Here is a 13,620-nt window from a genome sequence, read left to right as displayed (position 1 = left end):
TAACCAGTCGTGAATACTAAAAATATTGCACTCTATGTAATAGTGTATTTATTACTTAATGTATGGAGTAGTATAGGCAACAAAAGTGGCAAATATTAAGATATATTAAAAGTGTTTCATAAATTATTTTTAGTTTCAAACAATAATTATGTAAGCACTTTATAAAATATCAACCGCTTTTGGAATGTCCAATAAAAAAAATCACCTTTTGAACCAATTTCAAGGTGTTAATTATGACATTTTTTTCTGAGTGAATGGAGCTATTTTTTTTACCTTAAAGCCCCTGGCTCTTTTCTCTCTACACCACAATAATATATAAAAATTATTTGTGGATTTTTTTCCTTTTCCATTTTTAAAAGATAATAGTTGAATTTAATTATTTCTTCATGTTTATAAAGTTACGGGAGAGCACCTGAAGAAGTAGATTTCAGTTTTAAAAGATTATCAGTATGAAACATCCAGTATTATGCTTTCAAATGAAACACTAGTTCCTAAAACAGGATTTCTGTGAACTAGAAACACAAACCATACTTATTTGTTAACATCTATTTCATTCAACAACTATTACGACACCTTATGTGCTGGCTTAGGTGTGTAGGATTAAACAGTTCCTTCTTATCAAGAGGCTTTCCGTCTAATGTGAAATCATAGCAGTTATGTAGTTTGATAAGTTTCCTGGAGAAACTACTGGCGCTATTATACGTATATATATGTTCAACCGTTATCTGTGAGGGAAGGGTCCTTGGAGGCACAGTCGGCCCTTAAACGATATGGGAATTAGGGGCATCTAACTTGACAGTCCTCTCTGCACATCCACAGTTCTGCATCTGAGGATTCACCTGAGGGTTGTGTAGTCCTGCAGTACCTATTTATTTGAAAAAACCCTGCATTTAAATGGACCCTCACAGTTCAAACCTACATTGTTCAAGGGTCAACTGTAGTTATAGTTGAGAGTTAGCTGGGTCAGAAGGAGGGATGGGGAAGGTAAGTGTCGAAGACAGAATAGTTAGTTTAAAAGAAATACCAAACCAAGATTTATGATGGCACCCTGGGGAAACTATAAATTCAGTGTGGCGAGGTCAGAGGTTATGCTATGAGAGGAGGAAGCAGTAGAGAAATGTGTTTGGATAGGATAAGGTCAAATTATGGGCCATGCTAACACATTTGCACTCTATTCCCCAAGATCAATGTCTTTAAACATTAATTATTGGTAAAATGGATTTAAGAGAGGGGTCAGGGTTGGAGTGATAAAAAACTGCTAAATTTACCCTGCTCATTAAAATATCTCATTTTTAAAATTTATTTTGGCTGCGCCCATGGCACATGGAAGTTCCTGAGCCAGGGAGCAAACCCGCACCACAGCAGTGACCCAAGCCGCTGCAGTGACAGCACCAGATCCTTCACGTGCTGCACCAAAAGAGAACTCCTAAAATTATCTCTCTTAAATATAAGGGGTCTTTTTTTCCTAATTAAAAAAAAATTCACAAGTATTGTTGAGACCTGTCCATCTAGGAACCTCAAGTAAAAGTTGATATTAAATTATTTTAAAGAATATAAAATTAATTCAAAAGTATCTTGTTGAGTGCCAGTAAAAGGAAGACACTTACCCTGTGGCTGCATTATCCTCTGTCAATTTAAACCCCATGACTGTACTTCTCTAATTATAAGGATTAGAGAAATCCAAGAAACAAATTTGATATGTGGTTTGAGATTATCTTTCTTATGGTAATTTTAAAGTATTTTTCCCATTAAAACAAACATGGCCACATCATTAGAAGAATGCAAAACGAAAGCATGTAAGTTAAAACTAGATGAAATTTCAAAGCCATTTTTAGCCACTGTAATTTTAGGACCATTTTAGACTGTGCTTCAAATTCCCCTAGGAATGTTGGTTTACCCTCCTAAACTGCTCATGCTGCCATTTTGGCTTGAGAATTCTAGAATCCAGAATCCCAATGCTTACCTAACATAGTTTTTTTTTTTTTTTTTTTTTTTTTTTTTTTTGGTCTTTTTGCCATTTCTAGGGCCGCTCCCGCAGCATATGGAGGGTCCCAGGCTAGGGATCCAATCGGAGCTGTAGCCACCGGCCTACGCCAGAGCCACAGCAACTCGGGATCTGAGCCGCGTCTGCAACCTCCACCACAACTCATGGCAACGCCAGATCCTTAACCCACTGAGCAAAGGCAGGGACCGAACCCGCAACCTCATGGTTCCTAGTCGGATTTGTTAACCACTGAGCCACGACGGGAACTCCAAATATAGAAATTTTAAATCCGAAGTATCAGTATTATTGAGTCAAAAGAAGTGATGTAGGTGAGCAAATACCCCTTTATAAAAATGTCTTAACCTTTAAAAACATTTCAAGTCCTACAGTAAGTTTAAGTACTACTAGCTAATAAGACAGAAGTATGTTAACTATAATTTGTCTTTTAGCTAACTGAAACAATTTACACATGCAATGTATTCTTGAGTTTACAGTCACACTCAAAACAAGGTTGGAAATTCACCATTTCTAAGTTTGCTATGTACCTCACTCAGATTATTATTTTGTATACAAAAGTCATGTACATTTGATTTTAATGAGAATGACTTGAAATCAGGTAGAAAAATAAGATGTCTTTGGGAAGGAATATTGAACTTGATGATAGATAAATAGAACTGCCAAAGCTGAGTAAGCATTTGCTTGCTTTCTGGTCACTGAATCAGTATCTTTAACCTAGAACTCTAGAAGTTCCTTACTGATACATTGTGTCTCCCTCAGTCTCTCCAGTTTTTGTTAATCATTCTTACCTGGGATGATGTATGGAGTTTATATTTAGGTCAAATCCCACTTTAGAAACTCCAGAGACTCCAAATTTTTGACACATACTTTAAATGAATTGTTATGAAACAGATGTAGGTTAGTTTTAATTAGCAGTGTTTGACCTGATGACAAAGAACTCTTATTCTATATTCAATATATTTACGTACCATTTTGGTCTAACTCATGGCATAATATATGCAAAATAATCAGCGAAATTGATCCACATGTTTTTCGTTTGACATCTCACTATATTTACTAAATTCTAAATCTGAACATGATATACACAGGTACGAGTATGCTAGTACATGAGAGTTTTCGATCTGAGTTTTCAAGTGTAGTTAGGATGTTGTCTTCTGTTAGGGTAGGAGAGAGAGTTTAAGTATCTGGTTCCTTATAGATTAGTTGAGGCAAGTGACAGGAAACAATTCAGATTATAAAACAAGACACAAGAGCAGTGAAGTCATGTAACATGCGTCAGGATTTCTGAAAGAACACAAACATGGTTAGGTGTGTTCTTTTCCTCTTTCGAACCTATACTACCTAGCAATCAACACTTGACGCACAGTGTACCCCTTTCTTTCCCTGTCTTCCTTCAGGGGGTAAAAGCATGTGTTTCTTAAGAAACTAAATTTATGTTTTAATTGCTATGATAAAGACATGATCAGAATCATCGCTAGATTCGCAGTGCCGCAAAGAGGCATGCTCCTTTTAATATGTCTATACAACCAACGCTCAACGCAAACTATCCATAGGGTAGCCCTTTAGTCAAAAGAAGGTGAAAAAAAGATTTTTTTTGAATGAGATTCTTCTTGGTTGCTTATCTATATAGCTTTTTATCCCTAACACAGTTTTACATTATGTAATATTTCTTCTGTCCTTTGGGTGTGAATCTTACACACTTTTATCATAAGGTTTTTAGTTTTTACTGAGTTTCTTTTCCATGCATTTTTGCACTAGAGAGCCAGAACTTTCTCTCTGCTGTCCTCCGTCTCCTACAGGATGAGCATGAAAATATCTGTTTTGCATTTTCAGATAATGGGGGTGGGGTGGTTAGTAAAGCATCAGGAAATGACACACATATTAGAGCACTGGCAACAGGAAACACAAATCTGAGGTCCTGTACATTTGGATTTACGGTTGTGGACCTGTAGGAAGTAATAGCTAAGATGTAAAGAGTATTTTACAGTAATGCTTAGCAATGATGAACTCTAGCCATTTGTACATTTAATTCCTGTGGCAACAGTGTGAGCCAGATATTTACATATTGGAGAACGTGAGGCTCAGTAGATGTTACTACCAAGGTCGTATAGTAAATAGCACAGCTTGAGCCCATGTTTTAAACCCTAAGCTTTCCACTCTCATCTCAGCCCACAGACCTTTAGTGATTAAAATTTTGTCATGCACCTCTGTAAACATGCATAGTTTTCTTTTGACACATTTCTTCTTTATCCTGTTTTACTACCTACTCCATACTCTAGGGTTTAGAGTCAAGTGATGGGACAAACAAAACTAGGCTCACTTTCTGGCAGGAGTGTGTTATCAGAGATGAGGTGATGGTATTCTTTGCTATTGAGTTTTGAAATTGGGTGTTTCTGCTTTTATTGCTGTCAGTGCACTGAGGCCTCAGTCCACTCTGAGTTTCCCAATACCCTGGCCTCCGTTCCCACCAGGGACCTATTCTTGCGCTGGCTTCATCATTAAGAAATCAGACCTCCGATTTCCCTGATCATCAGCCTACACTGGCTTATGAAACAGACCTCAGTAACTAGCTTTACTCCACTTCCAATACTTCCTTGGGCTTCAGGGCATTAATAGTAGCTAATAATTAAGAACTGCTATTTGTAAGCTCTACACAAAATATTTCATATACGTTCCAGAGTCCCAGATTCTGTAAACGGTAAAGCTGGAAATCTAACTCAGGAATTATGTTTCTAGAATATAGACACCTAGGCTTTTTGTAAAATTGAGTCGACTAAGTCCACTCCTTTATCACTGCCCCAAATGTAACTCAAGTAATTTTTAATTTGCCATACACTCATTTCCATAGTTTTCTGTGCTTTCTCTTTTCTGAACAAACTTCTTATCGCTACAGCAAATACAGCAAATGGAGGTTCCCAGGCTAGGGGTTGAATCAGAGCTGTAGTCACTGCCTATGCCATAGCCAAAGCTACGCCAGATCCAAGCCACCTCTGTGCCCTACACTGCAGCTCACAGCAATGGTGGATCCTTAACCCACCAAGTGAGACCAAGGATCAAACCTGCATCCTCAGAGATACTAGTCAGATCCGTTTCTGCTGAGCCATGACGGGAACTTCTAAGAGCTGGTTCTTCTCATTTGACATTTATCCCTTGGGGTTAGAAGGTAGGACATGCCCTTTTCTCTCAACTACTGCTTCTCTCCATCTGCTTTCAAGTAAACATTCCTGCTCCAGTGGAACTTTTCCATCTGATCATGTCTTTTTTGCTCATTATCATCTCTACAGCATAGCAACCTCCTGTTCACTCCTGCATATTCCTTGAAGACTTCTGCACCTGGCTTTTTGTCTTTTCACCCAAGTGCTGACAGATGTCTTGATTGATTTCCTACCCATGTTTACGACTTGTGGCAGATATTCTTAGAATTTCTTGCTTCCTAAACTCCAGTGACCCATACCTTCACATTCTTCATTCACCCCTTCCCATGGTAACATGCTTTTTGTAACCTCCAGAACTGTTTTACTTCTAAAAATTTGAACTTCAACAAACATCATGGGGATTTTTGTCATTTTTCTTCTGCTGGATCCCTGGTGCCTAAGACAGAATTTGGCATATAATACATACTTAATAGAAACTATTTGATCCATAAGTTACAACTTTCAATTTTTCAATTTTGGTATATATGGTTTTTGAAAACAGCCTGTATGTTCCTTCATGCTTCCCAGTTGTTCTGTCTAGTCTGGAACTACACCAGACTGAACCACTGTCATCTGAAACTCTCATTAAAATCTTCACTTCCGTTATACATGTCTACTTAAACCACACCTGCCTTAACATAGCCCAACCCAGATCAGCGTCAAAATCTACATTCGTCTCTTGAATTGCTAAGTACAGATGAACAAAATCGTATGTCCTTGCAAATTAGCGTCTCTCATCCAAGCACTTCGCAACAACTTAAAATTATTTTCAGGGTCAAGGTCCATTTCCTTGTTATGTTTCCCTTAGCCTATGTATATACATAGTTCCAACTTTGCCACTAGGAAATACTTAGGGATCGCTGAACATAACATTACTTTTCGCACATGTTCGTCCTTCTGCCTGTACTGTTCTTTCTTCTCTTTCCTGGCCTGCAGATTTATACTTGTTCTTAAAGACTGGATGGTATTACTGGAATCCCTGATTTCTCAGCCTAGACTTGGAAAATTGTCTTCCCTAACAAAGTGTTTATGTGAATCGCTGCACTTGCCAAATCTGTTCAATTCAAGCAAAAATTGCAAAAATGACCCACAGTCTAGAAAAGAAAACAGAAAACCATATTGCCATGGTTATAACAGAGGTGCATATAATGAGGCTATGAGAGTGCATGGGAAGGATGAATTAATGCCACAGAGAAAGTGGCATTTGACTAGAGTATTGAAGGGAAAGTAAGCATTTTTCCAGAAGGAGAAATGGATAAGGAAGGCATCTTAATGCAGTAAAGGATACGTGCAGAGGCACAGCATCATGGAAAGATACTATTTGCAGCTCATATGAAGTTCCATATTGATGGAATGTAGTATGGGTGGTGGATGTGGTAAGAGAGGAGGTTAGAAAAGCCTTGTCGGTCATGCTGAAGGTTTGTCTTCCCTGTGGAGAGAAATTGTACATATTTAAATAAGGGCTCTATGTAATCAGAGCCCTTATTTAAATCAGATAACTGGTAGGAATGATGAGGATGGACTGCAGGGCAGAGAGCCTGGAGTCATTGAGACAAGTTGGGAAAACTTGGAACAATGCAAGACAAGGAAAATGGTATGAATTCAGTGGAAAGGGAGAGAATTTGAGGAATATTTTAGAGATGGGCTGGGGACTAATTAAAGATGATGTGAAGGAAAAGGAACAGCTCTTGTCCAGAGTGTTACGCGATTATATATATTTTAAGGTAGAAAAAGAAGTAACTCATAGTATGGTTTTAGGGCATCAGCTTAAAGAACTGTTGGAATGAATGCTCACTTGGGTTGTACGAGCACAAATAAAGCACAGAAAGGAGATGGGAGAGGAGAGACTGTCCAGGGCGTCTTTTGACCACGCCATATAGATAATAGTTTAAGCAATAGGATAGGGTAAGATCATCTACAGAATGAGAGATTATCTCTTTCCTATTCTGTCAGTCCTCTCGCCCCAAGTAGATTGCGTGCCCATTGAGGACTAGGATTGATTCAAATTTCAAGTGCTTCTACGAGCCCAGCAGCAGAAAAATTGTACGTTCAACATGAATGAGTATTTGCTAAAGAACTTTTTTCCCCTCTTTGCGTTTTTATCTTTAAAGCACTTTCTTTCTTTGCTTGTGCACTCTCTGTTCAATTCAGCACAGAGAGTAATTTGGAAAGTAATTTCTGCCAAGGTGTGTAATATAATGAAATACCACCATAGGGAAAAATTTGAATGCTCTGTAGAACTTCCCATATAACCCCAGACACAGTTTCACCTTAGAGGTTTTTCAAGAACATAGAGAAGATATTATTTTTTTGGAAAGTAATGCTAATGACGTACTGTTGCAGCTATTGTTCGGCTCTGAAGTTTAAATGTATGCTGATCAGAAAGGCTGCAACATTCAAATAGGCCTGCGTACTGTGTGGTCTTCACCAAATGTATGAAAAAGGGCTTGGAATATCCATGCTTAATTCTGTGATGATATAAATTACTTATACACATACTATCAGAAAACTTGCCCAATTCTACATCTACTCATACAGTCTATGTAGATAGGCTGAACGTGTATTTATTGATACCGGTTGAAATTTTATCCCTTTAGATTTTGTTTCTTTCTGTTTTCACCTATCTGGTTTCGTGTGTGTTGCGTGTGTACTTTTTCCTCTCCTCCTCAACTGCCCCTCTCCCCCTGCTGTACTTGTTCCATTCGATTCTCAGAGTTAAATAAGCAATTTTCTAAGATGTCCTTGTCAGGCGACATTATGGAAATTATTTGAATATCATTGCTAAGCCAGGTGAGCCATTTAAAAATGTAAATAATTTGCAATACCATGAATCCAGTTGATGAAGAGCAACCTTAACGCTGATTGATTTATTAGAAGCTTTTCCTGATTAGTAATTGCTTCAGAATCTCTTTTCAATGGTTCAGTTTATCATTTTTGTGCCAGTTCTTAATATATAGCTGTATAGCTATCAAGGCTGCAATAAGCACGTCACATCATTAGTTCTTCCAGCCTTTTCAAGACAATAATAGAGGCCCAGTAACTGCACATTTCCTACAGCTACGGACCACTTAAGTGTTTAGCTGATATTATTGATGATCTGATTTGTAAAATATTTGAAAGCTTTGCATTGTTCCGACTCAGCACTATTTTCCCCCCAGGGTGTTATATTTTAAAATATATATTATGGCATCAAAACAACATTCAGATTACAGACTTTTCAGGTTTTTATCCATTCTTTAAAAGTACTTGAAAGGAAAAGATATAGTCATGACCTTGAGGCATTTTGAACTTGAGCTTTGTTTGAAATGCACAATCATGATTATAATTTCAAGAAGTACTGTCTTAAAGGTGTCTTATTGCTGTAATGAAGCTGCTAGGAATTTCATTTATTCTCAAGTTAAAATCTCAGGAAACCTATTTCATCATAGGAAATAAGTCAGTGTTAAAATACTGCTCTGACTCTGGGGTTCAAATTTATTCATATAACTCTTGAGGAATTCCTATCAGTCAATCACAGAAGTTTTATTGCCTATTATATTTATTTTTTAATATAAATTTCAATTTAGCATTCTCTGAGGGTAAGTACTCTGTGTATTGCTACTTTCATCACATGTGTATCTTCATTTATTTCACTATAGATACATCAGGAAGCTTACCATACCCTGCATATCACAGATTTTAATTGTGTAGTGATAGTGAAAGGATTTGAGTACAATTACATATCAACTGAAAAATCTGTGATTATGGCTGATTTTCAGCCGTGTATTTAACAGAGATGAGAGGTAGCACTGTGTTTCCACTTTGAAATTAAGTTGACTGTGAAGTTACTTTGGCTGCTCTGATTTTCATAACAATGATTTGCTGATGCAAATCTAATACTTGATGTAGCCATAAAAAAGGACAAATCATTTACTACAACAAGAACAAATACATATCTCTTTTAAAACTGTTCACAAGTTGCTCAAATTCTTATATACTGTTTTGTTTTGAAAACTTTAATTTTTCAAATTTTCAAAGTAACTACTTGAAAAAATAATTATAATAAACAAAAAGGTCCTACTTATTGCACAGGGAACTATATCCAATCTCCTGAGATAGACCATGATGGAAAATAAAAGGAATGTATGTGTGTATACACACACAGAGACATATATAATACATATATATAGAAAATGTGTGTGTGTCAGAGTCACTTTGCTGTACAGCAGAAATTGGCACACTGTAAATCAACTATACCCCAAAAATAATTTTTAAAAAAATCTATACTAAAGACAAAACAAAAACATAATTATATAAACAATGTGTATTCTGGTATCTATTATGTTTAAAGTACTTAATTCTTAGATGGCAGTCATATTAATCACAGCCTTAATACATATATGCATGTGCTGTTTCACTCACTAAATGATCAGGAGATATGCCCCCTCTCTCCCTACCCCAGTTTTATAATGAAAATGGAAATCATCAAATGAAAACTCTCAACTCCTTGCCTGTATAACCATCATATATGCCCCTCTCTGTATCTCAGAGAACAAGCCCATCCTATTCAAGGATAGTTCTTCTCAGTGCCTCTTTTCCTGCCCTTTTAGAAACTCCTCGATGAAGTACCCTCTCTCTCTTTTATCTCTGATTGTCCCTTTAGATTTCAAACTCTTACACACAAAAAAAGATGAGGGAACACTTCCGAACTCATTTTCCAAGCCCAGTGTTATCCTGATAGCAACACTAGACAAGGACAATACAGGAAAAGAAAGTTACAGGTCAATAACCCTGATGAATACAGATGCAAAAATCCTTAACAAAATATTAGCAAAAAAAATTCAATGACACATTAAAAGGATTATACACCAAGGTCAAGTGGGATTTATTCCAGAGGTGCAGGGATGGTTCAACCTCTACAAATCAATGTGAGATACCACATTAACAAAATGAAGGATAAAAATCATATGATGATCTCAATAGATGTAGAAAAAGCATACAGAAATATTCAATATCAAATCATGATAAACTCTCTGAACAAACTGGGTATAGAGGAAATAAATCTTGACGTAAAAAGCGCATATAACAAACCCACAGCTAACATCATATTCAACAGTAAAGAGCTGAAAGTATCTCCAAGATCAGAAACAAGACAAGGATACCCACTCTCACTACTTTTATTCAATATTATATTGGAAATCCTTGCTGGAACAATTCAGCAAGAAAAAGAAATAAAAGGCATCCAAATTAGAAAGAAGTAAAACTATCTATTTGCAGATGACACGATATTACATCTAGAAAATCCTAAAGATTCCATCAAAACATTGTTGAATAAATAATTCAGTAAGGGATACAAAATCAATGTACAATAATCAGTAGCATTCCTATATACTAATAAGGAACATTTGGAAAGAGAAATTACAAAACCAACCCCATTTACAATCGTGTAAAAAAGAGTAAAGTGCCCAGGAATAAATTTAACCAAGGAGGTGAAACATCTATACACTGAAAACGTTAAGACACTGATAAAATAAATTGAAGAAGTCACAAATAAATGGAAAGGTATTCTGTGATCATGGATTAGAAGAATATTATTAAAATATTCACACTACCCAAAGCAGTTTATAGATTAAATGCAATTCCTATCAAAATTGAAATACCATTTTTCAGAGACATAGAAAAAACGATATTAAGATTTGTGTGAAATTACAAGGGACCCTGAATAGCCAAGCAATTCTGAGATGAATAAAGCTGGAGGTATCACACTTCCTGGCTTCAAACTATATTTCAAAGCGATAGTACTACAGACTATCAGATTGGCATAAAAAAGAGACACATAGGTTAATGCAACAGAATAAAGAGTCCAGAAATAAATCCATGTGTATATAATCAATTAAGTTATGACAAAGGAGTCAGAATATACAATGGATATAGTCTCTTCAATAAATGGTGCTGGGAAAATTGGTCAGCCAGACAAAAGATTGAAACTAGACCCCATCTTATACCACATACAAAAATCAACTCAAAATGGATTGACGAACACTTTAAGGAGAAAACATAGGTTACCACTTGACAGTGGTCTTGGCAATGGCTTTTTGCATTTGATTCCAAAGCAAAGGCAACAAAAGCAAAAATAAACAAACAGGGACTCCTAAAAGGTAAAAAGCTGTACCGCAAAAGAAACTATCAAGAAAATGAAAAGGTAATACAGGGAACAGGAAAAAACATTGGCAACATGTATCTCATAAGAGGTTAATACCCAAATATATAAATAGCTCAGAACCCAATAGCAAAAAATAAAAAAAAAAAAAAACTCCAATTAAAACATGGGCAGAGGATTCTGGTGCAATGTAATTGGCAGCGTTTCTGCAGTGCCAGGACACAGGTTTGAGCCAGGACACAGCAGAGTGGATTAAAGGATCTAGGTTGCAACAGCCGCTTTGATCTGATCCCTGGCCTGGGAATTCCATATGCCATGGGGTAGCCAAAAAAGAATAAAAAAAATACATGGGTTGAGGGATTGAGTAGACATTTTCCCAAAGAACATACACACAGCCAATAGGTACATGAAAGGTGCTCAATATCACGCATCATCTGGATGATACAAATTAAAACCATAGTGAGATATCACCTCACACCTGTTAGAATGACTATTACCAAAAAAGACAGGCAGTAATAAATGTTGGTGAGCATGTAGAAAAAGGGGAAACCCTTGTATACTGTTGGTGAGAATTTAAAGTGGTACAACCACTATGGAAAAGAGTATGGGGGTTCCTCAAAAGATTAAAAATAAAGTTACTATATGATATAGCAATCCCACTTCTAGGTATAGCTCCAAAGCAAATACAAATAGGAGATGGAAGAGATAGCTCTACTCATATGCTCATTGTAGCATTATTCATAATAGGCAAGATATGGAAACACCCAAGCATCTGTCAACAGATAAATGGATAAAGCAGGTTTTATGTGCATATGTATGTATAAGTGTGTGTGTGTGTCTGTGTGTGCGTGTGCGCGTATTTTCAGGCACAAGAAGGAAAGAAATCCTGCCATTTGTGACCACATGGCTGGAACTTAGGGACATTATGCTAAGTGAAATAAGTCAGACAGAGAAAAACAAATACTACATGATATGAATTGTATGTGGAATCAAAGACAACAATAACAAACAAATTCAAACTTATAGAAACAGACTAGATAGTGGTTGCTAGGTTACCAGGCACTAGGGATGGGAGTGTGTGTGGAGGAAATAAGGAGAGGTTGGTAGAAGGATCTAAAGGTTCAGCTATAAGACAGATAAGGTCTGAGAAGCTATAAAACATGGAGACTATAGTTAGTAACACAGTTGAACGATTAACATGTTCTGAGAGTTGAACTTAAATGGTCTTAGCAAAAAATAAAATAAAATAAGAAGAGCAACGCAAGGGGATGAATGTGTTAATTAACTAGATGAGGGGAATCCTGTCACAATATACCGTTAACTCTCCTTATCTCAGGTTCCATATTCACAGAATCAAAAGTATTCAGAAAAAAATCCAGAAACTTCCAAGAAGCAAAATTTGAACTTGCCATACCCTGGCAACTATTTACGTAGCATTTACATTGTGTTAAGTTTTGTAAGTAATCTAGAGTCGATTTAAAGTATACGGTAGGATGTGTGGATGTTAGACGCACATACTACATCATTTTATATAAGGAACTTGAATAGCTCAGATTTTGGAGTCTGTAGGGGTTCTGGAACCAATACCCCATGGATATGGAGGGACAGTTGTGTATCAAATCACCGCCATGTACACTTTAAATATCTTATGATTTTTGTCAGTTGCAGCTCAATACAACTGAAACTTTAAAAAGATTAAAAAATAAAAAATGTCATTGAATTAGAGGAAAAAAATGATCCTTCTCATACTCCCTCCCCAACTCTACAATCAAAACTGAAATCACCCAGTGAAAATGCTCAGTCTCTCCCTGTCAACATAACAGTCACACAGGCCCTTCTCCTGAGTCTCAGAGAATGAGCACATCCTACTCAAGAATAACTCCTCTCAATGCCTCTCTCCCTGCCCTTTCAGAATTCCTTTGTGAACTACTCTTCTTCTCTAACTCAAAATTGTCCCTTTGGGGAGTTCCCATTGTGGTGCAGCCGAGGGTCAAGGATCCCCCATTGCTGTGGCTGTGGCATAGGCTGGCAGCTGTAGCTCTGATTGGACCCCTAGCCCGGGAACCTCCATATGCCCCAGGTGTGGCCCTAAAAAGCATAACAAACAAAACAATTATTTAGCACTTCGAGATGTGTCTCTGTTTCCTATTCTGAGATACTTCTGTGCAAGGGACCCTGGAAATCAGAAGACAGGATACAAATGCAAGATGGTGTCTTTCCCTCCAGCAGGAACCATCCTTTCTAGAGGAGGAGTGACCCTAAGTGGGAGCCCCTCTCTGTGATAC

The sequence above is a fragment of the Sus scrofa genome, chromosome 4 (assembly GCF_000003025.6).
Source record: "Sus scrofa isolate TJ Tabasco breed Duroc chromosome 4, Sscrofa11.1, whole genome shotgun sequence".
NCBI classification, from domain to species: Eukaryota; Metazoa; Chordata; class Mammalia; order Artiodactyla; family Suidae; genus Sus; species Sus scrofa.
This window is presented reverse-complemented; position numbering follows the sequence as displayed.